The sequence below is a fragment of the Prionailurus bengalensis genome, chromosome D3, assembly GCF_016509475.1.
Source record: "Prionailurus bengalensis isolate Pbe53 chromosome D3, Fcat_Pben_1.1_paternal_pri, whole genome shotgun sequence".
NCBI lineage: Eukaryota > Metazoa > Chordata > Mammalia > Carnivora > Felidae > Prionailurus > Prionailurus bengalensis.
The window spans coordinates 89,408,184-89,435,255 of NC_057356.1; positions in this window are offsets into that span (position 1 = coordinate 89,408,184).

Genomic DNA, 27,072 nt, shown 5'->3' on the forward strand with positions numbered 1-27,072 from the left:
ATACATGAGGTTTGTCTTCAGCCCTATCTCCCCTGCTTAGTCTTTCAAGAGAGAGAAGCTCCCTGACCCACTGGTCAATGCCCTATGCTTTTCCGCCTCGCCCCTATACAAAGTGCTTTAAGAGATGATATGACGAATTCGGTCACCTCAACGCCATGTGCAGTAAGACTAGGTGGCAGTAGAGTTACGTGCATTAAACATAGTTGCGCGTGTTCACATCCAACAGGGGAAAAAGCCTCAATCAAAGAAGGAGGTGATGGCGGCACTTCCAGAAGCCGGTAGAGCGAGAACGATTTTGCAAGACAGACTCTCAGAAAACCTCAAAACACGGTGTATAGACACATGTTCCGTCTTGAGGATATAGGTAATATTTATTAATGAAGCCATTGTTTATTTCAACTGTAGAGCATAATACAGTTTCCTCTAATTAAAGGCTAAAAGCCAACAAATAACTCAGGTCCATAAGGGTCTGCTATTCCCAATGAAGAACCTTTCGTCTGAAAAAAGCACAGAAAACAGAAAACAATTTCTCCCCTAGTAGCCATTGTAATTGATTCCTGGCATGAGAACATCTGCTATAGATTATGTGCAGACATTTTTGTGATGTTAATGTGGTCAGAAATAACCAAAAGGCATTTAAGCAGATGAAGACATGTTATTTCCATTTCAAATAGGGATTTAATTCTAGGCGAACCACTGAACAACAACAACAACAACAAAGGCTTATATTTATGTTGACCAATTATAGATTCATTTGTAGAAACTGGGAAATGAAAAAGAGGAGCCAGCAGATGAATTAGCTACCATAATTATAATGCCTTGTGGGGAGATTGAGGAGAGAAGGTTAAATGGCATTGGGTTTCAACCTTAAAATAACTATAACCTTTCCCTTTAAAAAGCCTTAAACTCAATGACATAACAGCCTATTGAAATTCCACCTCTCCAGGCCAGGTTTTGAGTGCTGTCCCTTTTAACCTTCATGAGATTGATAGATCAACGCAATGATCTATGGGGAGAAACGCTGGGAAGTGGTGAGAAATCACTTTGCCTCGCATACAGTGGCAATCCCGAGAGACCCACCTGGGTGCTGTGCAGTTAATCACAGCACCCCACCCCAGCTGGCTGGATTTATAATGGCAGTTCTCACCCCCTAGCTGAGCCCCCCCCATCTCTCACCTTTTTTATTACTTGGGAGAATTGTATCAGAAGGACGTCAAGATTCACATTTTCATTTGATTTAAGAGTATGTGGAATAAGTCACTAGAAAGAAAAAGATGATTGAAGATTGATGCAATATTTTTGATAAGTTGCTGCTGTAAAACGTCACTCTGACCCAAACAACACTAGGGGAACAGGGAAGTGTGAAGGGTTGAAATTCCAATCCATGTCAGAATTTTTGAGACATCAGTTTTCCCATACTCTATTCCCATCCTTTAATAACAAGAATTAATGAATGCAAAATTGCCCTATTACTAGAGAATGTTTAACCCAGCACATATGCTATTTGTATTTTCTATTTGAATTATTACACTATTCAGGATTGGATGAGAAAAATCCTCTCTCTGTTGATATGCTGATCCCCTCTCCTTTCCAATTCAATAAATAGGATCTCGGTATCTTACACAAAAGTATAAACCTCATGTTTAAAAGGGGTAAAGGCCATTCATTAATAAAGGACATTCTAAGATTCTTCCCCTCTGAGCAAAAGGCACAGGCACCCATGCGTAACATTCTACACATAATATTTCACTTTCAACAATTTTTAACATCAACGTTGATCAGCAAATTCTCTTCTCCATATTGCCTACCTTGAGTTCTACATATGTGACCCATCTTTCCCTAAATGGCTCCTGTTTCTCCTTGTGGAGTTCACCTCAAACATCCATCCTTGACTGGCTTTAAGTCTCTTCTAATGCACTTAATCCACCTGACATAACAACAAACACCTCATTATATGCATACTGGCTTCTAATGCAGCTGTAACGAATTAGCACACAACCTAAAACAATGTGAATTTATTATCTTGCAACTTCTGTAGGTCAGAAGTTTGCACAGACTTGGCTGGGTCCTGTGCCCAAAAGTCTCACAAGCCTGAGACCTTCTACAAACAGCATACAGTTGGATCTTGTTTTGTTTTATTTACCCAGTGTGATCGGACTATTTAGTTCATTCATATTTAATGTTATTATTAATATAGTTGGGTTTATGGGGGCCCCTGGGTGGCTCAGTTGGTTAGGCAACTGACTTCAGCTCAGGTCATGATCTCACTATTTGTGGGTTCGAGCCCCGCATCAGGCTCTGTGCTGACAGCTCTGAGCCTGGAGCCTGCTTCAGATTCTGTGTCTCCCCTTCTCTCTACCCCTCCCCTGCTCACGCTGTGTCTCTCTGTCTCTCAATAATAAATAAACATTAAAACAATTTTTTAAAAAATATATAGTTGGGTTTATGTATGCCATTTTACTTTTTGTTTTCTACATGTCTCATGAAATGAGTCTTTGTGCTCCAGATGGCGGATTATTGTAGCCAGAATGACCCTCCAAAAATGTCCAGATTCTAATTCTAGAGACCTGTGAGTACATTTTGCCCCATGGCAAAAGGGACTTTGCAGATGTAATTACAGTCATGAAAATAAGAAGATTATCCTGGATTATCCAGGTGGACCTACTCTAATCACACAGGCCCTGGAGTCAGAGGTATACTGTAGAAGGGGAAGTCAGAGAGACTTGAAGTGTGAAGGACTGAGCCCACCTTTGCTGGCGGGGCTATATGGAAAGCATGAGTAGGAATGTGGGTAGCACCTAGAAGCAAACACCAGCCCCTGGATGACAGTCAATTGAGGAACTGGGACCCCAGTCCTACATATGCAAGAAACTGAATTTAACCAACAACATGAATGAACTCTGATTCTTTTCCAGAGCCTCAACAGAAGCTGTAAGATAATAAATTCACAGAAGACACACAGTAGATTCAAAGATACAAATAGGCTGAAAGTAAAAGGATGGAAAAGAGATATACCATGTGAACAGCAGCTTTAAGTAATCTGGAATGGCTATACTAATATCAAACAAAATAGACTTTAACTAAAAATGTTACTAGAGATAAAGAGATAAATTATATAATGATAGGGGGGCAATCCATCAAAAGTTATAAGAATATAAACATAAGTGCATCTAATAAGAGTGTCCCAAAATTCATGAAGCAAAAGCTAATAGAACTGAAGGTAGCAGTAAACAATTTTACAATAATAGTTGGGGACTTCAATAATGTATAGAATGAGCCAGGAGGTAATCAGCAAGGACACAAAAGACTTAAACAACACTATGTACAAACTGGACCCAAAAGACATCTGTTAACATTCCAACTTACAAGAGACGAACACACATTCTTTTAAAGAGTGCATGGAATATTCTCCAGGGTAAATTTTAATTTAGGCCATAAACTAAGCCTCAATAAATTTAAAAGAATTGAAATTGGACAAAGTATATTCTCTGATTACACTTGTGTAAAATTAGGAATTAACAACAGAAAAATAGAAAATTTACAAATATGTGGAAATTAAACAACATATCACTAAGTAACCAATGGATCAAGAAGAAATCATATGGGAAATTTAAAAAATACTTTGAGGAGTGCCTGGGTGATTCAGTCAGTTAAGCATCTGATTTTGGCTCAGGTCATGATCTCATGGTTTGTGGATTTGAGCCCCGCATCAGGCTCTGTGCTGACAGCTTGAAGCCTGGAACCTGCTTTGGATTCTGTGTCTCCCTCTCTCTCTGCCCCTCCCCTGCTCGTACTCTCTCTCTCTCTCTCTCTCTCCCTCTCTTTCTCTCTCACTCTCTCTCTCAAGAATAAACATTAAAATTTTTTTAATACTTTGACATGAATTAAAATTAAGACACAGCATACTAAAATGTAGAGGATGTAGCTAAAGCATTGCCTAGAGGGCAATTTATAGCAGTAAAAAATATACTAAATGTCAAAAAAGATCTCAAGTCTACAACCTAACATTCCACCTTGAGACACGGGGAAAAAAAGAGAAAACCAAATCCAAAATAAGAAAAAGGAAAGGGGGGAATATGGGATTAGAGTGAAATCAGTGAAAGAGAATAGAAAAACAATTGAGATCGACAAAACCAAAAGTTGGTTCTCCAAAAGCATCGACAAAATTGACATCTTTCACTAGACTAACCAGGAAAAATAGAGAAAACTTAATTTACTAAAATTAAATGAAGGTGGGTCTATGACTGTCAACTCAAAAAAGAATTATAAAAAAAGTCTATGAATGACTATATAATGACCTATTTATATAATTTAGGTAAAATGGATGAATTCCCCAAAAAAGCACAAAATACTGAAACTTAAGAAGACATAGAAAATCTGAATACCTCTAAAATCATAAAGGAAAATATGGGTGAGCATGGGTTTGGTGGTATCTTAGTCTATTTTGGTTGCTATGACAAAATATCACAGACTGGGTAGTTTGTAAACAAAAATTTATTGCTTATAGTTCTGGAGGCTGGAAGTTTTTGGATCAGGGTGCCTGCATGGCCAGGAGAAGTTCCTCTTCCAAGCTGTAAGTTGGAACTTCTCTAATAAGGGCACTAATCCCATTCATGAGGGCTCCATGCTTATGACTTACTAAGTACCTACCAAAGCTCTCACCTCCTAATACTATAATTTGGGGGGTTAGGAACTCAACATATGAATTTGGGGGTGGGGGAGATAGATTCAAACAATAGCAAGTGATGAGTTTTTAGACATGACATCAAAAGCCCAATCCAAGAAAGAAAATATTGGTAAGCTGGAATTTATTAAAATTTAAAACTCTTCCTCCTGTTAAAACATAAGCCATAGTTTGGGATACCAATGTTCTCAAAACACATATATAATAAAGGACTTGGATCCAAAATACACAAAAATTCTTTAAAATCCAACAATAAGAAAACAACAGCCAAATTAAAAAGTGGGCAAAAGATCTGAACAGACACTTCACACTGGCAAGTGTACAGAGGGACTCTTATCCATGTTGTTGGAAGTTCAAAATGGTGCAGCCACTTTGGAAAGCAGTTTGTCAGTTTCTTACAAAACTACACATACTCCTACCATACAATCAACAGTCTCACTCCTAGATACTCACCCAACTGATTTGAAAACCTGTGTCCACACAAAACCTGCCTGTGAATATTTATAGCAGCTTTATTCATAATAATCAAAAACTGGAAACAACCCAAATGTCCACCAGGAGATTAAAGGATACACAAAATGTGTTTATCCATACGATCAAATGCTACTCAACAACAAAAAGGCATTAAGTACTGATATATACTAAGCATTTATCTTGAGTAAAGGAACTGGATACCAAAGAAGTACATGATTTCATTTAAAGGAAGTTCTAGAAGAGGCAAAACTGATCTCCAGTGTTATGAATTATATCACCAATGGCCTGGAGAGGGGGTTAAAGGATTCTTGTAAAGGATCCCAAAGAACTCTTTGGAGGGCCAGAGTTGTTCTACGTCCTGACTGGGGTGGTGGTACATGACTGCCCATATTCTCAAACCTCATCCAGTTGTACACTTAAAAATGAAAACATTTTATTTTGTGGAAGTTGAAGAGAAAAACTCTGTAAAAAATAAGAACCCCACGTTGATGAAGAATCAATAATCCTCATTTTAAATTCTCTTTCAGTATCTGAAAATCTGTGCTCTTAATTGTTAATTTGACCCCTATGTGGCCATTTGTTGTGGGGGATATGATCACCCCATATCTCCTTGGAATAGTAAAAATACATGGAAAATTTATATCTTAACTAAAAATCTCAATGGGCCAGACAGATAACCCCATTCTCCTCTTCACAAATTAATCCTGGTAGGTACTAGGAAGACCCTTTATTGCTTCTTTGAAGTAATTTATACTTCTTTACTTTTCTGATTGCAGCCTTCATTTTTGCATAACTTTCCACTCCATATAACTCATGATTCCTTTGATACTGGTAGTGGCTACAATTTTCCCAGTATTAGCTTTGTTTGACTATCTAAGCAATAAAAACTGAAAATAATTCACTAAAAACCTATTTGCATTGTCAGCTACATAATCCTCCCTTATTGGCTGTGTGGCTTTAGATATTGGGAAGAATCCATACCTTTATGATTATTTCTTTACCGTCCAAATTAAGTCATCACGTAAATCCAGCCATCATTGTGTGTTACCTAGAATGTAACAGATGGTCTCCTGCTTTTCTGTCTGTGCCCCCGTAAACTCTCAGGCAACTTTCTCCCTGGCATGTGACCTCACTGTCACCTAATCAGAAACAGATAGTCAATACTGAATCCCTTTGAAAGTCATTTTTTTCAGGGTAATTTTTTTTTAGTTCTTGCTTCTATAAGATAATCATTTAAGAACATTTTGTCACTCCCCTAAAGACATTTAATGTATTTTTGCAAACACAAAACAAAACCAAAAAAAACAACCTAAATGGGCAGTAAAAACAAACTGTCACAGAAGGGTATTTAATGGCATGGAAAGACATTCACAACATACTCTTAAAAATAGAAGTTGCCAAATAAATGTCCTGTATGATAAAAAAAAGACATTTAATGTATAGTCAGTACACATATATAGTCCATACACATGTGATGCAAGCCAGATATGTAATAGTAACTTTTCTAGTAGCTACAGTATAAAAGTAAAAAATAAACAAGTAAAATTAATTTCAGTAACACATTTTCTTTACCCTCATGTATTCAAAGTATTCTCATTCAACATGCAACCAATTAAAAATTATCAGTAAGATATTTTACACTCTTTTTTTCACCATAAGTCTTAGAAATCCAATGTCTACTTTATGCCTGAAGCACATCTCAGTTCAGGCTAGCCATATTCCAGGTGCCCCTAACACCATGGGGCTGTTCTCACAAACAGCAGTGCTGTGGTGATGGGTTTCTTCGAATAGACAAAAATGTGGCTTCAGAAGCAATTGAGTCTGTAGTGCCCAGCCAGGTCAGGTAGAGTCTGCACGGTGAAAATCAGCACATTTCCCTTTGCTTAGATCCAATTCTTTTAGTTATGGAAAACTGGGAACTTTTTTGTAGACACCATCTTAGAAGTAGGTAAAGATCTAGGATTTTTTAAAACCCAAATTTTAGATGCACACATCTGCTTATGTTTCTAGGGCAGAGGTCTGAAAAATGGAAGGAAATGTTCTGACACAAGTCAGGGCGAGAAGAAGAAGACAGGATGGAAAGTAGGAGGCGGAGCCTGGCTGCTTACATATGTCATGACAACGTCTGGTCTTTTTCACCTTCTGGTCTAATGTATACCTTTGAGTTACATTAACTCTAGTGCTCTGGGCCATGCAAGGGGTGAATGATAATCTTACAAAGAGACAGTCTGCATGATGTATGTCTGGTCTTTTTCACCTTCTGGTCTAATGTATACCTTTGAGTTACATTAACTCTAGTGCTCTGGGCCATGCAAGGGGTGAATGATAATCTTACAAAGGGACAGTCTGCATGATGTATGTCTTATAAAAGTGCAAATAAGCAGGGTGACCTCAAAGCTTTGATGAGCTGTCACTCTTGATGTCTGTGTATAGACATTTATTTTGGACCGAAGGATTCTGAAATCCTCCTGCTGATCAAGGACCTCCTTCCTACTGCTTTTAGGACAGCTGTTAGGAGCCCTAGTTTTCACTGATGAGGACCAAAACCAAAAGGTCACTGCCAGGAGACCCAGCTGGTCTAGAAAGCCACCTGGCACAAACAGTGGATATCAGGACACTGCTCACAAGAGAGCTTAGGGTGAAAAGTAGGCAGAGGAAGGCCAGAATACTTGGCTAAACTGACTGAACTCAGATAAAGCCCAACTCTGATAGAAAATTCTGGAAATTCTGTTATCTCAAGGTCAGTATTACCATTAACATTCCTTTTTTTTCCCTTACTTTCTTACCGGTTTCTCAGTTTCTATAGCATGATTTACCAGGACCATTTTATAACCAGACCTTTTGGTTAAATACTTTTGATAAGCACCTACCTATAATAGTCTAGAACATTGATAAGTCCATGCCAATATTACAATCTATAATTTTATATCAATTAAACATTCTATAAACATGCGTTTATACCACAGTCACAAAAATGGTCAAAATAGGAGATCTCATTCAGGCAGATACATAAAGTTCTCATATATCCACTGGACTTGGTCAATAGGACTAACCTTCCTAGCTGCTGTGATATTGGTGGGCTTTCTTACACCTTACCTGGCCCCATCTTCTCAACAGAGTTACTGAGTTAGCAATGAACTAATTTCACCTACATTTGTCCTAGACACATTTTCAATTGACACTCTCAGCTGCCAATTCTATGTACCTCCTTCCTGGACTCAAAAATGGTCGGCCCATCTAAAATACTATTTTCCCAAGTTATACATATGCCTTCCAATAAAGTTCAACTCATTACAGAACTAGACTACCTTCTGTATTCCCTGATTAATGAAATGGAGGGGTGGTGGTGAAGAAGGAGGAAGGCGTTAGGAACAAGTATCTTCACCTCCCTGACAGCAGTGGGGACTTGCCGGCTACAAAGGCAGACCTAAGAATTTGGGAATTCACTTCAAGTAAATTGCCTCAAGGTCTCGGATTCTAGACGATGTAGAAAAGATGAAATGACCACTTTGCCAATCACCTCTTCTATATCTCTACCTGAAATGCTAATGATGCAAGAGCTGAATCCCCTCATTCAAGAAGGAAAATGCACCCCATCGTGAACACCTGCCAAACATTTCTCCTTCCCACACACACTACTCAGGTAAAAGGAAGAGCCTTCATTTTTTCCTTCAGGAAATGCGACCAGATCCAGGAGCTTCTTACCCTCAGTTTCAACCACCAGGTCCGAACACCCTTCCCCTATTATGACCACAGCTATGGTTTGCCATTTTAGTGAAGCTCTCCTTTTAGGTCACTGAAGGATGACATTCTGAAGCCAATCTTGCCTTCGTGGAGTGGAGCCAGGTGGCTCACCTCACCGCATGTTCTCCTGAGCACCGTTAGGCAAGCGCAGCACAACCCTCCCACTGAGCACCGTTAAGCAAGCGCAGCACAACCCTCTCACTCAGCACCGTTAAGCAAGCGCAGCACAACCTTCCCACTGAGGTTACCTTTGTAGCGTGTTAAAGGTCACCCCGTCATTTCCACAGGAAGAGCAAAACAGCTCAGAGCCTTGTCCCCTGGCATTGCCTTTGCTTCCAAGAAGAAATTAGATGTGCAGGAAAAATTCAATGGCGATAGCAGAGAGGGAAAGGAACCCCAGACATGCTCCAGAGGACATGAGAGCTGCTCACTGACATCTATCCAGCCAGACCCGTGCTATCCCAAACCAGCAGGATTTGTGGATAGTAGGATACATAAACACATTATTAGAGCCATAAACATAAGGTAGTTCAGTCCTTGAACTGGCCAAAGCATTGGAAGATGTATGACCGTGCCTTGCTTGTTTTGTGAGCATACAGTTGTTTTCATCTCTTTCTGGGGGCGTGCCTGCTGTCTGCTAATCAGCGGCCCTTCCAGTAGATGAAGACAAGACAGTACACATGCCCAGAGTGCAGTAAGATGGGTAAATCTTTTACAAGTGACAGTGAATCCTCAGAAAAACCAACTTCTTATTTTTCCCCTTTTGCAGACTAGGAAACAGAACCTTGGAGAGGCCAGCCTACTACTCAGAGGTACCCACTTGGGCTCAGATTTGCATCCAGGCAGTCTGGCTCTGGAGTTTAGATATACATGAAATGACTTTACTATCAGTTTTTCCCTGGGACCTCACCACGGAGAGAAGATCTGGAAACAGACAGAACTACACTTAGTGAGCAGCTGGGACCTGGGCCCTGCAGCAGGGTGGTCTGTTCCCACAGATGGCAATTGTAGGATGGGAGGGGTCCCTGCCCCACAAAGGTCCCGGAGAGATACTCCCTCATCCATGTCCTCTCTCCACAAAGCAGCACAAACTCCGCTGTGAATTTTGAAACTGTTCGCGCCAACACATGCTTCTAATCCCTCTCTCTCTCCCGTCTGCCTGTAGGAGATAGTCCTGAAACCCACATATTTATTCCATATTACCCTTTAACAACTTGAACTTTGTTCTGCTGTTTAGCCAACTTTCCTTGTAACTAATTCTGGAAAATGGAGGCAATAAATAGATGCTTGTTTACTTCGTAACATTCCAAGGTGTATTCATAATCAATTATTCACCCAATACTTAAAGAGCTATTATGCTTTGAGAGATGCTGGAGAAAATTCTGATTACACAAAACCTGGTGTTAATAGCAAATTATTTATTTACACACTGTTTTGTAATACTTTTTTAGACCATTATTGCTTCCCACTAAAGTTTTTCTGGAATTTTTTTTTTTTTTGTATCCTAGGAAAATATTAACAGTAAGTTCAAATCAACCTCTCCCCCTCTCTTTCTCTACACACACACACACACACACACACACACACACACACGTGCACATACATTTTCAAGCTACTCTTCAGCTGTGCAGAAGTAACATGACTATTTTTTCAATTTTTTTAATGTTTATGTATTCTTGAGAGAGACAGAGTGTGAGCTGGGGAGGGGCAGAGAGAGAGGGGGACACAGAATCCCAAGCAGTCTCCAGGCTCTGAGCTGTCAGCACAGAGCCTGACGTGGGGCTCGAACTCATGAACCACGAGATCATGACCTGAGCTGAAGTCAGACACTCAACTGACTAAGCCACCCAAGGTGCCCCTAACATGATTATTTTTGTTTGCTGCACAAGTAAAGGTAAAACATCCTCACCATTCCTACAAATATTGGTAATATGCTAATGTGCATAAAATCAGAGTTAAGCTCTTTCCCCAGAATCCTACTTTTTAGGGAGGGCAGGGAGAAAGGGGCACAGGAGAGATCAGAATGTGTCTGTCCCTAAGAATATACACACCCCCTTGATGCAGTGGGAGGCACACAGAGTGAGGATGCCCCTTACCAAGCTGTGTGTGCCAGGACCTGTGCACAAACTGAGGATGCCTGTACTGAGCCTAGCTCCAGGAACTGGGCATCTGACACAGCCTGAACAATTAAACTGAGTTTTGGGGTGCTTGGGTGGCTCAGTCGGTTGAGCGCCCGACTCTTGATTTTGGCTCAAGCCATGATCCCAGGGTGGTAGGATTGAGTCCCACGTCAGTCTCCACGCTGAGTGTGGAGACTGCTTGAAGTTCTCTCTCTCTGTCCCTCTGCCCCTTTCCCCCATTCACATTCTCTCTCTCTAAAAGAAATAATAAAAACTTAAAATAAACTGAGTTTCATGATCCTGCACATGACCAGGTCTCTACTCTTTGCTCTTTATTAAGGGAAAAATGATATGCAATGATCATTTGATCATGTCAACTTCAGTATTTGAAGTACTTATGTAGACAAAGTTTGTCTTATATATTCACATTCTAAATGTATGCTATTTGTGGATTCAAAAATATAATCACATTATCGCAATTTTTGCCAAGTTTTTGCAGACTGGTGACCTGTTGGTCTTTCTCTGTTTTTCGTATGTGTTTGTTTAGCCAGAACCTCAGGTGGTTGTTTTTAAATTAATTTAATTTGCATGCTCTTAGGCAAATTATGCATTTGGTAGTCTGTGGCTGTCCTCACTGGGCCCTGTGGCCCGATAGGGAATGTTGATGGCCAAGAATTTAGGTTCCAATTTATGTCCTTACCAAACCCCTACAGATACAGGAAACTGTGGCCCCATCTAGTTATAAGTACATCTCTTCAACAAATCATAGATCCTGAGGAATGTTTCATTTATGCCATTGTAATCCATTTTTCACCATTTACACCTTCAAAACTCTAATGCAATTTCTAAGTCTATAAACCTTACTTAGCAAAAATTATACTTTTAAGGATTCTAGGATTTAATTCCAGGACTTAAATTTAAAAACCGGTAGAAGTCGATTATTATTAAGAAACGTATAATGAAGCTTAATGTTCATATTAAAATCTTCTTTAATAGAAATGAGGCATTAGGTATTTTAGGAATTATAACAAAAAAAATACATTAACCAATTTAGAATTTTCTTCATTGTTTTGCCCATTTTGGATGTTTAGACTTATAACTGTTCTATTTTCTTGCCTCTGTTTAAAGTCACCAATTCAACCAATGTTCATCTACAGAGAATGTGAATTATAAGAGAATATTAAGCACTTATTAAGAAGATCGTAACACTCCTGAAATTATACCATTTTATATTATAATTATTTAAAGTAGGCAGACTTTGCTTCTCTTTTCACCTGAGAGTGAAAAATGTCTGCCTCCCATATGTATTTTAATCCCAAAAGGGAAGGTTGGGTCCCCAACAGCAAGACTGAACGTCCAGCTGGATTCTGGCTGAGCCCTCTGGTTTGCATCAAATTAACTAATTAACGTCAACAAAATCTAATTCGGTTGTGAGCACCCAGAAGACGGTGGCAGTAGATTGCAGCCGCTGAAGCCAGAGTCAGAAAAGTAAGACAGGCCAGGGGATGGAGAAGAGAAGAAACGCCTGTATGAGGGGTGTTGGGCAGAGATTAGTAAAAACCAGAGCCTGGAGTGCTGAACAGGCCGAGCCACGTGCAAGGGAAGGGAGGCCACAATCAACCTGGCCAGTAACAAGCACTTCCGGAACAATACCATGCGCCTTTTAGGTGCCGGAGACTCAGCAGTGCTTTTAAGCCTTTTCTAGTTAAAACCAATCAGCTCTTAAATAAAAGGGGGACACGTGATCCGGCAGCAGTGAAAAGCCAGCCCTCCAGAGATGAGGTGTCACAAGAGCTAAAGGTAAAGCACAGTGAGTGACCAAATTCCTGCCCAACAATCCAAGTGCAAGTTAGGCTCAAGACCCAGGAAGACGTGATTTAATCAGAACACGTGCCCACACGAAATCAGGGGTCACTTATCCCGGAAAGGGGCAGAGAGGGTTGATAAAGCGTCTTCTCTGGGGTCCAGGGACTTCACAGGTCCACGTTGCTGCTGGCTGGGGGTGGCATCTCCACCCACAGGGTCTAGTTGACCTCAGAACAAGGCTAGCGTGGGGCAGGAAGACCTTGGTAGCAGCTTTCACAAAGTAGGGGTAAGAAGAAAAGAGAAGAAAAGAAAGACACAACCAAACTATATACACAGGAAATTTGTCAACAGGGTAAAGGGAAAGGTGTCCCATTTACCTGAAAGGTCAAGACTTATTGTTAGAAGTGATCCATGGTGCCAAAGCTTTCCTCTGAGGACAGCTGTCTTGGAAAGCATCCCAAACAACCAAGCTTGAACTGTGAGCCAGTAAGGCACAGGGGTTTAAATAAGGTTGAGTCTTTACTTATTCTGCAATCAAGAAGTCAAGGAAGCCTCGTGGGAAAGGATGCTAAACAGAGTTTAGAAGAACAAATGACTCCTCACCTATGTCAGAAGGTATTAGCACTCATGCTGGCTCTCCCTGTTTCATTTCCTGGCGTAGAATGTTCCGGAGAGATGCTTGGAGCCCAGACACAGAGTGAGGCTTCCCTGCAGTGCAGTTCACATGGTGCACCTGTACACATTGGTGGCGGGGCAGCCAAAGACCTGCCAACCTCAGGAACTCAGGACACACTTCATGTTGGCAGGTGGAGAAACCCCGAGATCTGCTTAGCCTGTAAGGATCATACCACCATTTACAATCTGCCGGGCAGGGGAAATGCAGCCTCTGAAGGGCACACTTGGGGCTCACTTAGAAAAGGGACTCACTAAGTGAATTGTCTCACAAACACCTAAACATTGTTCCCATGGCTTTTAAGGGACTAAAACTCTGAAGGACCTTCGACCTGTGTGATTTAGATACCACAGACCTCCTCTATTTTGTTGGAACTGTGGATAAAATAGAATTCGGGGCGCAGACATTTCTAGCATCTTCAAAAATTCAAGTTAATACGGAAAACGCACTCGTGGGGGCAGCCAGTGGCATTCATCTGACAACGGCACACGTTTTTCTACATAAAGATCTTTATCAAAAAAACTTGCCAAGAAACTTTTTTCCCCTTTCCTTTCTCATAAGTTTTGATGTCCAACCTGTCTTTTCATGTTTTCATCTGAAACAAAACAAAACAAAACAAAACAAAACAAAACAAACACTGCAGTATACTAAAGATGTGTACATACGCACTGTCTGCTTTTGACCATGCAACACAGCCAGCAAATCAGACTTGCTCCGACTCATCATTTCACAGTGTTGGTCTCCCGGCACCATGCCTGCAACATGACACAGCAGTGACTGTGCCTTAACCTACTGGAGCCATTCTCGAAAGACGCCTCGGATGCCTTCCCTGATGTCAACCTCACCGTGCTTTTTTGATGATACGCTCACTGCCATATGGCGTAAACTAGTCAGTGTTTTCCAACAAATGAACAATAATATTCCACTGGGTTGGGTCTTAGGAGGGACTTGAGTTTTTACTTTTTCAAATTGCACCCCAAATCTTCAAAGGAACAGTATATTTCATTCATCGAATGCATATTTACCGATCACCTGCTCTAAGCAGCAATGATACAGCTCTGAAGAAACAGAGGTTTGTGGGTTATTGAACCTAAATCCTGGGGGGGGAGAAGCATACCATAAACATGTAAACAATAAGACAGGTGTTCCGAAACAGTACATGACAGCGTGTACCATTGATGGGGATGGGAGGATTCAGCGAGGATACCAGGAATGCCTCTCTCTGTGGGCAGCAATGGAGCCAAGACCAGAACTAAAGGAAACAACCGTGGGAAATCATGCAGAGCATGACTGTGAACAGAGCAGCCAGGAGGAAAGGGGAAGTGTGAAAAGGTTTGGAAAAGTCAGGGAACAGGGTGAAGAAGGTGTGGCTTGAACACACTGAGCACAGGGAATCATAAAATGAGATAAAACTAGAGACCAAAGGTTGTAAAACCATAAAGACTTTGGGTTATTTTTGCTTTGGGTTATTGGAGAATTTGAAAAAGAGAGATTTCCTTATTACAATATCAAATGCTCACATAGATGCTGTTCTAAGGACCTTCATATGGTTTTATCTTTCTTCAGAATAATTATCACTCTTTGGAATTACAGCAGATCTTTATTCATTTCCTTGATCATTTCCTGCATCAGTAAGCAAACGCCATTAAAGCCAATGTTTTGTCTATCTAGACCACGGCTTCATCAACAATGTCCATATCAGTGCTTGCCACATAGTAGACGTTCAGTAAACATTTCAGGAAAGCAATAAATAAAGGGATAAAGACCTGAGAAGGGACAGTTAGGAGGTGAAACTCCTGTCGTGAGTCCATCGAGCATGAGGTATTTTCTCAAAGAGGTACCTGAGATGTCAGGTGAACAGCTTGCTGTACAAGGTCCTGAGAAATCGGGACCAGAGAAATAAATTTGGAGTGATTCACATACAGACAGCCACAGGACTTACTGAGATAGTTCAAACAATGGAAAAAAAATACTTCTGGTAATAATAACAATAATAGTATTATTAACAAGTGCTTGTGACATGTCAGACACTTGGCTAGCAAGGCAAAACTCTTCTCTTGGCTTGGACTGGAGCTCACTTCTCATTTGGCTTTTTATTCCTTAAACCACACCTTGCAAGCACTAAAGGATCAACCTTTTAAAAATAATTGGAATGGAAAACTTCCAAAATAATTAGCTCCACCCTAAAGGAAACGAAAGCTTTGACTCCTTCAGAGCATAGAAAGAACTGTACCTTTTAATGTCATAGTAAGTAAAATAATGAGCCTGAGGTGCCTTCGAGCAAAAATGGACACCAGCAGAATGCATTCAACACTGTCCCATTCTGGGTCGGAGGCCACCATGATGCATTACATGAGAATTCGGCTTCACGGAGATTTTTAATGCCCTTTGTCCCCCCTCAACGCTCTTCTGTTCATATATGAAGATCTGGGTGAAAGTCTTCTCCTGTGAGTTATATATTTTTGTCTTTCCCTTCTGAGTACAAAACAATTTTACTGCTATTTCCCACAATTCTGAGAAGGAGGAACACGGAAACAATTCTGATAAACTTGGGGAAGTACTTGATCAATGCCCAGGGCTGTTCAATAAATGAAGGGAATTAAGAAATTAAAAACTCGCTCTATGTGCTCTTTACAACTGTACTGCTGGTTTTTACAAGAATCCAGTAAGCTATATAAACTTTATACTCGTTTATTACTACTCAATACTGTTTCACAGACACCCACACTCAAGTGAGTCATCTACAGAAAGAGAAATCACCAGAGAGGGAACCAGAAATATTGCATCCTGTTTATGTAATTGCTTCTCCTTCGGTTAGTTGTACAGTAGACCAAAGAGTATCCCTATGCCCATCCCTGGTTCTGGAAGGCTCTGGTATCTGGGACTCATCTGGACAGAATCCAGGTATTTAAGAGTTAATGGCATTTTGCCCAGTATTAGCCACACTGGGTTTCTTTTTTTTCTTTCTTTAAATTTTTTTTTTAGTATTTATTTATTTTTGAGAGAGATGGAGTGTGAGCAGGGGAGGGACAGAGAGAGAGGGAGACACAGAATCCAAAGCAGGCTCCAGGCTCTGAGCTGTCAGCACAGAGCTGGACGTGGGGCTCAAACTCAAAACTGTGAGATCATGGGGCGCCTGGGTGGCTCAGTCGGTTAAGCGGCCGACTTCAGCTCAGGTCATGATCTCTCGGTCCGTGAGTTCGAGCCCCGCGTCGGGCTCTGTGCTGACAGCTCAGAGCCTGGAGCCCGCTTCTGTTTCTGTGTCTCCCTCTCTCTCTGCCCCTCCCCCGTTCACACTCTGTCTCTCTCTGCCTTTCAAAAATGAATAAGTGTTTAAAAAAATTTTAAAAAAAAGAAAAGAAAAAAAAAAAACTGTGAGATCATGACCAGAGATGAAGTCAGACACTTAACCAACTAAACCACCCAAGTGCCCCTAGATTTCTTTTTTAACATATAGAGCCCCTCTGGTTTGCCTGCACTGTCCCAGTTTATAACACCTGTCCCAGAACAAGTATGATTAGTGTCCTTTATGCTCAAAAATGACCCTAAGTAGGCAATAAATTATATGACTGTATAACCGTGTGGGGTTCATTCATGGTCCTTCCAGATGGAGCACATTTTATCCCCATGCTCACTAAGCAGACCTCCTCAGTCCCTGCAAGGGAACTCCCTTCCCTCACAGACTCCAAACACTTGAATCTCTGTCATGGGCTTTTCTTTAGGGATGGAAACGATTTTATTTCTCTAATAATGTGAAAAGTACATATTTCCCTTGGTTCAAAAGAACCTTTCACTTAACTGCATTTCTTGAAAGGTCACATTCCCCGCATATCCCCTTGAACATCTCTGTTAGGAGCAACTCGTTTATGTAATCTTAGCGGATTTGTAGCTTATAGATGGGATCTCTGTTGCCCTTCATTGCTTCTTCCTTCAATAAATGCACACATACCCGGTTCTTCATAAGGTAGGTTTTGTTTTCCAGACCAGTGGTTAGGATCCACAGCCTAAGAATTGAATTGAAACATATCTGGATGCTTATTAGGTCTCAACCAGAGGGTCAAGACAATATCAAGCTAGCATTATGTCCTTCCTTGGAGGATGCTGTTGACAATCAGCTGTGACATGCCTGTTTTTAATGAGGTTCTCTGTCTGCAAGACCACAGAAAGAAGGAAACTTCTCTCCACACTGTGCTCAGGATGTGCTGTCCCACTTAGCAGTGGTTAGAATGACAACTGAGTTTTTATTTATAATGCCTTTAATTTTTCTTTAAGTTATTCATCATAGCTCTCTTAGATATAGTAGAAAAGCAATAGCAATAACTAGTATTTATATAATGTTCCTATGTGCCAGGCACTGCTCTGGACGCTATAAACATTCTAGCATGCATACTCACTAACTCCCTGGGTGGTTGGTACCATTATTAACACCAGCTTAGAGACCAGATAGCAGAAGTTGAGGCTGTCACATGAGTTGTGTGCACCCACACAGCGAATCGGTGGCAGAACTGGGACACAAACCCAGGTCACCCACTCCAGAGTGCCATTCAGCCTCCCGGATTCTAGTCCTTTCTTACTTTACTTTGATCTCTCTCCTCGAATATACTTTAATTTTACAGAATAACAATAATAATGACAAGCACAAGAACAACAAAACGTGAAAAGGAGTGCCTTACTTATGCCATTGTCCTCTGGCACAAGACAACATCAGGACTCCAGGCTGTCACCATCCAGTGGGTTATAGAAGCCTCTTGTCAGTGTTCAGCATGGGAGCTCTTTTCTTTCAGTTTGAAATTATATGTCTATGAAACCTGCAAACAATCCATGAGCAGTATTTGAGCATCTGCTAAAAAATACCATTATAGTGGCTGTAAAAGCTGAAAAAACTGCATCCTTCTGATATCGTTGTGTACTTATCTGACTTTGGAAGAGAGAATCAATGAAACGAAAGGCAGGAAATGGAGTAGGGAAGATCCTCTTGTGACATTTTCCAAAGACTCTGAAGGGCAAATACTATAAAGGGAGAGGAGAAGTGATATTATTGGATATATCTAATAATAATTGGGTATCATTAAATTTTGGAAGTGCTTTGGGTTAGGTCTTCAAGATCTATGGAGGAAAATGGTTTTAATGAAGTTGCTATGAGAAGACCTTGTTATATAAAGTTTTAGGCTAAAGATTGGTTAATTGATTCAAAATCCTTTCATTTAATTATGCTGTAAGTAGTATCATGTATAGTGTAAATACTAGATATGTATGAATATAATATATATGAGTATGCATTATATATGGTATATTATATATTCATATATATAAGTATATATTATAGTATTATATATTACATATAATGATATGCAAATATGTTTATGGTATACATATATATACTTATACTGTATACTATTAAAAGGTGTCTGATCACCAATTTCTAATGTAGGGAGGGGGGTCCTCCACACCGATAATTCTTTGTGACACCAGCTGGATGTCCTACAATTTAACTCAATTCTGACACTATCTACCCCAAGATAGCATCCAATCCCACAGGTTAAGGTCTCAGACCTACAAGACTGCCCTCCCAACCCGATTCAGATGCCAGTTGTAAGTCCAACTATAAAACTAGCTATAAAATTAGAAGTTCCCATGGTCCCCTCCTCTGATTTGATTAATTTGCTAGAGTGGCTCATGGAACTCAGAGAAATATTTTACTTACTAAATTACCAGTTTACTATAAAAAGATACAACTCAGTGACAGCCAGATGGAGGACATGGGAGCTTTCATGCCCTCTTCGGGTGCACCTCTCTTCCAGCACCTTCATGTGCTCACCAAGCCAGGATCTCTCCAAACCACATTCTTGGAGACTTCATTAAATGGGCATGATTGATTAAATAATTGGCCTTTGGTGATCAATTCAACTTGCAGTCCCTCTCCCCTCCTTGGAGATCAAGGAGTAGAATTGAAATTTCCAACCCTCCATTCATGGTTGGTTCCCTTGGTAACCAGCCCCCATCCTTAGGTGCTTTCCAGAACTCACCTCATTAACATAAACCCAGTTGTGGAGGAGAGGAGCTTGTTATAAATAACAAGACACCCATTCACCTTTATGATTCTGGAGAAATTTCTGGAACTGAGGACAAGAGACCAAATACTGTGTCAAAAGATGTTCCCATTGCTCTTGGTCTTTTGGCTTATTTTGGTCATCTGAATGTCCAAATATATATCTTATAAGTCACAATATTACACACACTAATAAAAGTGTATATATTATATATATGTATATATGTGTTTGTGTGTATACTTTTTTTAAATTTTTTAATGTTTTGATTTATTTTTGAGACAGAGAGAGACAGAGCATGAGCAGAGGAGGGGCAGAGAGAGAGGGAAACACAGAATCCAAAGCAGGCTCCAGGCTCTGAGCTGTCAGCACAGAGCCCAACACGGGGCTGGAACTCACAAACCATGAGATCATGACATGAGCCGAAGTCGGTCGCTCAACCGACTGAACCACCCAGGTACCCCATTTGTATGTATACTTTTATAAATATTAGTGTAAGTGTATAGTTTGTAAGTAGTATATAAGGCTTTTCTCAAACTTAAAAGATTCATGTCTGTAGAAATGTACAAACCTTTGAAAGGAAGAAAAACAAACTTCCCTAAAATATATCTCTGGCATATTGATTATTTTAGGCTGATTATTTTTGAAAGGCTACAGACACAATAGAAGTTGCCTGTTTGTGAGGAAAACTTACATTTATAAGGGAAATCTCTATTTGTAAGGGGGTCTCCTTTTTGTACCAAGAAGAGGAGGATGACTAAATCTCTAGAAACTTTTATCAGTGGGAAGGCAAGGACTTGAATCTGCATAACACCTTACTCTCCTTTACTGTGTTTTTCTTCCATCACTGGCTGCCCCCCCCACCACCACCACCACCTCCCTGCATCCCTCCACATCTTTCCTTTGTCTTCAGCTGGAGGTAGTATTTAAATTTGTGGCTTGGAGCATTGGGGAAGTTACTCAGTTTTCCTGGGGCTCTCCCATGTATATAGGAGGCATGCATGTTATTAAACTTCTGCCTGTTTTTCTCTTTTTAATCTATCTTTTATTACAGGGGAGGGAGGGTCTCAGCCAAGAAAACTAGAAAAGTAGAGAAAAACTTATTTTTCCTCCTCTACAAATATGAGTGTGTGACTTGGCTTGGTGGAGTGCCTCACTCTGTATCTTTGTCATGCTGTTGTTGGGGGAAAAAATTTCCTCTGCCTTTTAACATCCTTCCAGCTAGACTAAGAATCAAATTGACATGACACAGATTAGCAGGAGAAAATCAAATTTAATGTTCTCCCTACTGGGAATCCACACAGACAAGAAATTCCAAAGGCAACATAAGGCTTGTATGACATCCTGAGCTCAGGAGAGGGTTAGGGGATACAAAGGGGAGGAAGACCACTAGGAGGAAAGTGAGAGATGTTTGGAAAACTAAGGTTGCCTTGTTATGCAGATAAGTCTCTTAGGTCAAGAGGAATCTCTGTTAATAACTCTATTCCAGGTCCTACTGGCAGTTGAGGGGTAGGTAAAGAACTTTTCCTGAATGTGCTGAATTTTGATTGCCTTTAACTCAAAATAATCTTCATACCAAAATGGCCCATCTTGGGGATGGACTGTCCTTGGACCCTAGGCTGCAAGTACAGCATGGTTCTACCTTCCTTTCACTACTACTTGGTACCACCTCATGACTTCAATAAAACACATTTGTTACAGATGTAACACCACACAGATTCATTCTCGTATTGAAATGAAGATGCCTTTTTCACCCTGATGATGAATAGAAAGTTCCACCAGAAACAACAGAAAATTCATAGGACTGTATATAAACTTTCAGAGTGAACAGCTCCTTATTTTCATCTTGATCATGGATGTACTATATAATGACAATGACTTGAAAACAGCCATTTAAGACATGGCAAATTCAATTTGCAATAACGTGGATGAAACTAGAGTGTATTATGCTAAGTGAAATAAGTCATTCAGAGAAAGACAAATATCATATGATTTCACTGATATGTGGCATTTAAGATACAAAACAGATGAACATAAGGGAAGGGAAGCAAAAATAATATAAAAACAGGGAGGGAGACAAGCCATAAGAGACTCTTAAATACAGAGAACAAACTGAGGGTTGCCGGTGGGGTGGTAGGTGGGGGAAGGGCTAAAGGGGTGATGGGCATTAAGGACGACACTTGGGATGAGCACTGGATGTTATATGTAAGTGATGAATCACTAAATTCTATTCCTGAAATTATTATTATGCCCTATGTTAATTAAATTGGGCTGAATTTTTTTTTAAATGTAATAAGAAAAAAATTAAAAATGGCAAATTATTAATGCCTAAATTTATACTCCTGGTGCTATAAAAACAGTGTATATTATATATATATATATATATGTAAATATATGTATGTATATATATACATATGTATATGTATGTATGTATATATATACATATACATATATGTGTGTGTATATATGTATATACATATAGATGTGTGTATATATATGTATATGTATGTATATGTACATATATATGTATATATACACACATATATATACGTATATATACACATATATATATGTGTACATATATATGCGTGTATATATATGTGTGTGTATGTGTATATATATATATATATATATATATATATATAGTATCACAATAATGACATTAAGGTTGCACTAGTGGAGGCTATATTGAAAATCCACATCATAAACCTTGGTATTTTAATTTACTCAACAGATAGAGGTGTCTTTTTAAAGGATTAATGACAGAATTGCTTGCGCTTCAAAAATATGACATTTTAGGTACTTAATCTTATTAGTAAATAAAAGTCAATATTTTTCCTCATTTAAGCATACATGCAAATTCCTTAGGAATATACCCTATAAATGTGCTCAAACCCCACCACTATTACCTGAAAACCAGATCCGGTTCATCCTCAAAGCGGTTGGGACCCCCCTGGGAGCAGAACATAACTGAAGGCGCTATTCCATTGAGCCTCCTGAATCACAGATCACAGGCAGAGACTAGCCAAGGAATACTGTGCCCTAAAGATAGCCTTGCATTTTCTTTTTTCTTTTAATGTTTACTATTTATTTTTAAGAGATAGAGAATGCGAGGAGGGGAGGGGCAGAGAGAGAAGGAGACACAGAACCCAAAGCAGGCTCCAGGCACTGAGCTGTCAGCACATAGCCTGATGCAGGGCTTGAACTCACAAACCACGAGATCATGACCTGAGCTGAAGTTGAACGCTTACCCGACTGAGCCACTCAGGCGCCCCTACCCTTGGCATTTTCATGTTTAAAACCGGGATATGGGACATTCACTCGTTATTGGTGTAAACTGATGTCACGCACACTGCACTTTGGGAGCCCATTTTTCCATCACATGAAAAAGGGCTAAAAATTTAGTAATTTAGTACTTATCTGTTTCAGGCTTTTGGTAAGATTGAAATAGAATAATATAGGTACCCAAAGTGGTCTTTAAATTTATAAAATGACAAATGCTAATCATTTCTATTAGAAGCAACACCAACTGGGAAAAAAAATGTGGATCTTTAATCTTTCCACCCCTTTAGTGAATGTTTTTAATGAGGTTAATTTTAGAACAGGATTCTATAATAAACTAAAAACAATGATAATGGAAACATTAAAAATGTAGACTTGACAAGTATTTCTGTAAGCAGAAAGAGTTAGGGGTTCCCTAAAAAAAAAAAAAAAAAGATAAGATACAGCTTTGTTGACTTAACAGAAGTTGTTTTAGGCCCACAGCTATTTTCACAGTCTATAGCAACTGGCTCTATTTGCCAAAAGCACTTCCTGCAGAACTTCCTAGGAGGTGTTGGAATTACAAAGGAAGACCAAAACCTCAGGAGTTAAGAATTTTAAGGGACCAAAGGAATGCCAAAACTGACAGTCTCTACCAGGCCAGGAAATAACCTAACCATATCAGAGACAATAAATCAGTGGTAAAACTCCCAGTACTGTTTAAGAACTAAAAGTTGACCCAACACACATTCTTGAGTCATTTTTGCAGGATTTAAACCCCTTTGAGCACTCAAACGCCGGCCTAACTGAAGCCAGAGAATTAATGATGCTGCCCCTTGCTGGCCCTCCTGATTTCAGTCATCCTTGACCTACTCTGTCAAGTAGGATGAATTTTGCCCCAATTCTATAACGAACTCTCCTTTGAAGCCCCTTCGTGAATATGCACGCACCCCAATTTTGTCGTTCTGGGAGACACCGCTTTGGGAAATATCCCTGGTGTTCTCCTTACTTGTTCCAAGTCAAATTCTTCCTTTTCTGATCTTTGGTTGTGTCTTTTGGCTTGACGCCCACCAAGAGGGGAACCCAGATTCGGATCACGCTTTCGTAAACATTTATTTTCTTTCATCCTTTCCATAACCAGAACCCATGGAGAAGTCAGGCATCATCATGATCAGCATTCGGTTTTACAGTTGAGAGTATTGAGATGCAATTAGGTTTTCAAAATTGCCTATGAAGGCTCATCAAGAAATGGGGCCAAATCATGCCTTTCATCACACTGCCCAAATTTGATAGTGCCATATACAGTTATAGTTCATGAGTGCAGTGTGTAGGAAAGAGACCCTTGCTTAGCCATATTTGGAAGTGTCTGAACGCACTGAACACAGTAGCAGAGAGGATCATCGATCCTGATCATTTGTGACACTCAGCCATACGATGCGCAGGGCTGCCGGGCACACGGTAAGCTGGCCTGATGCCCCCTGGGGCGCCGCCTTGCCCTCTTGCACCACGATCCCTCTGAGGTGGTATACAAGTTGTCTCCACTCAGAACAGAGGATTTCAACAAATGTTTGTTGAATAAATCTAGCATTTGGAGGATAGGGGTAATTTCAAGTATTTTTCTCTATGATTTTGTTATACTTGAGAAGAAAGAGAAATCACTTAAAGGAAAACTGATGTATGAGGCTCATTTGTGCCTTTGAGACTAATTTTTTCATCAACAAAGTAGGGATGATAACACCTGCCAGCAGGAGGGTGAAGGAGGAGCCACACATTATCTCTATTGTTTTCCTCTGTCTTTTGTCTTATTATTTCAGAGTCCTTAGGTGGGTTTTTCCTTAGGAAAAAAAAAAAAACAAGGAAGAAGTCTAAAAATTGCCAAGGCAGAATCCATTCCTTTAAGCCTTGTGATTACAGAGTGTAATTTTGATTCACATTATTGGGAGCAAACAGCACAAACTGAAAAGGTTTTCTTTAATCACTCAATTCTTCACAATGTTCCCTCAAAGGAAAAAATAAAACAGTCAATAATAATGTTCAAATGTAGCAATTGCACAGAAGTAAAATACAAAAGTTCTTTTGCTCCTTGTTCATTTAAGTATTCAGCTTTTCTTCTGAAAAACAACCTTTCTTTCAAAGCTTCACTTTGACAAGCATCCTCAAGATTGATGGAAAGAAGTAATCAGCTAGAACCCTGTTTTCAAATCTCTTCACACCTTTATTTTAAGGCTGTGGCTCGAACATGGAAATAGAAGACAGAGCATTTAAATGCATGCAAAGGTTTAAGAATGCAGAAATTTTATTAGAGACATATGGAAAAGAGAAGGGGGTGATTTTTTTAACAGAACAGAAAACACCAAGAGAAAATTTGTCAAAGGTCCCCGAGTCAGAGTGGTCAGATGTACATGGTTAACATGAAAATATATGAGACTACAGCCTTAAAGTGAGTGCAAAGTCTTCTTAGAGAGGTTAAGCAAAAGTACTTGTGTTCAGTTTTATTTAGTGTAAATCACCAGTAGGAATTATATATATTTAAGGTATACAACTTGATGTTTTGAAATACCTACACGGTGAAATGATTACTGCACTCGCGAGCTAATGAACAAACCCATTGCCTCGCAGTTCCCATTCTCCTTCCTTTTCGCTTTTGTGTTTTGTGTGTGTGTGTGTGTGTGTGTGTGTGTGTGTGTGGTGAAAACATTACCCTCAGCAGATTTCAAGTGTTATCAACTGTCGTCATCATGCAGTATAGTCTATCTCCAGAACTTACTCATCCTGCAAAACTGAAACCTTGTACCCTTTGACTGACGTCTCCACATCATCCCCATCCCCACCCCCACCCCCAGTGTCCGGCATTCCACCATTCCACCCTCTGCTTCTGTGCGTTTGACATTTTCCGATTCCGCATATAAGTGACCTTATGCGGTATTCGTCTTTCTATGCCTGGCTTATGTCAATCAGCACAATGTCCTTCAGGCTCATCCATGTTGTCACACATGGCAGGATTTCCTTTTTAAAGGCTGAATAATATTCCCTTGTGCTATCCATTCATCCATCCATCCAGACTTGTCTTTGTTCACCTTTGTTGACCTCCATCCCTGCCTGTGCTACATAGACATTCAACTTCTAAAAGGAAAAAAAAAAGTCCATTCACAATATAAAACCTGGGTCCCAATTTTACTTTTACCAATTACTGTGTCAACTTGGCCATAAGTGACTCCACCATTAAAATCAGGTCAGGACCTTCCTAAGAAGTTATAGGAAAAATGCAAATAAAGTTCTTAGCACAGGACCCTGCACGTAGTAAGTGCTGAACAGGGTGGGAACTAGGGTGAGGCAAGTGAATATTCTTTACCTTGGTTGCTGAAATTTGGGCACCCCCTCAAGCTTTGTACCTGAGGCAACTACCTCCTGCCTTCCCTCTAACGCTAGCCATGGTGCTTAGAAATGTTAGATTAATGGGGTGCCTGGGTGGCTCAGTCGGTTAAGCGTCCGACTTCGGCTCAGATCATGATGTCACAGTTCGTGAGTTCGAGTCCCGCTTCGGGCTCTGTGCTGATAGCTCAGCGCCTGGAGCCTGCTTCGGTTTCTGTGTCTCCTTCTCTCTTCCCCTCCCCTGCTTGTGCTCTGTCTCTCTCTCTCTCTCTCTCTCAAAAATAAATAAAAATTTTTAAAAAGGAAATGTTAGATTACTATTATTACCTTGTGCCTTTCTGTGTCCTCGCATCTAAGACAGGCCTTACAGCAGGTGCTCAAGACATGCCTAGTAGTTTCAGAAGGACGATGAGGATAGTAGCACCCAGCATTTCTACTTTAAAAGATTAATACAAATATATGATATTTACTTTTTTTTTAACATTTATTGATTTTTGGGAGAGTGTCAGCAATGGGGGCAGGGGGACACAGCGAGGGGGCAGAGGATCCGAAATGGACTCTGCGTTGACAGGCTGACAGCAGAGAGCCCAATGTGGGCTCAGACTCACAAACCATGAGATCGTGACCTGAGCCAAAGTCAGATGCTCAAATGACTGAGCCACCCAAGTGCCCCAGGTATATGATATTTAAAGACTGGTTTAACTATGCCCAATTCTGTCTGATAAGTGATCTCGAGAGAATAACATTTTATGTCATTCATACATTCACTTCTATATTTTCTAGGCTTTAAGATAAAGGTGTGTTTTTAAATTTCAAATTATATAACAACTAAATAATATTCAGATTTGGAATTCCTATGGTTTTGTAATATATGAAACAGTAGATTATTCT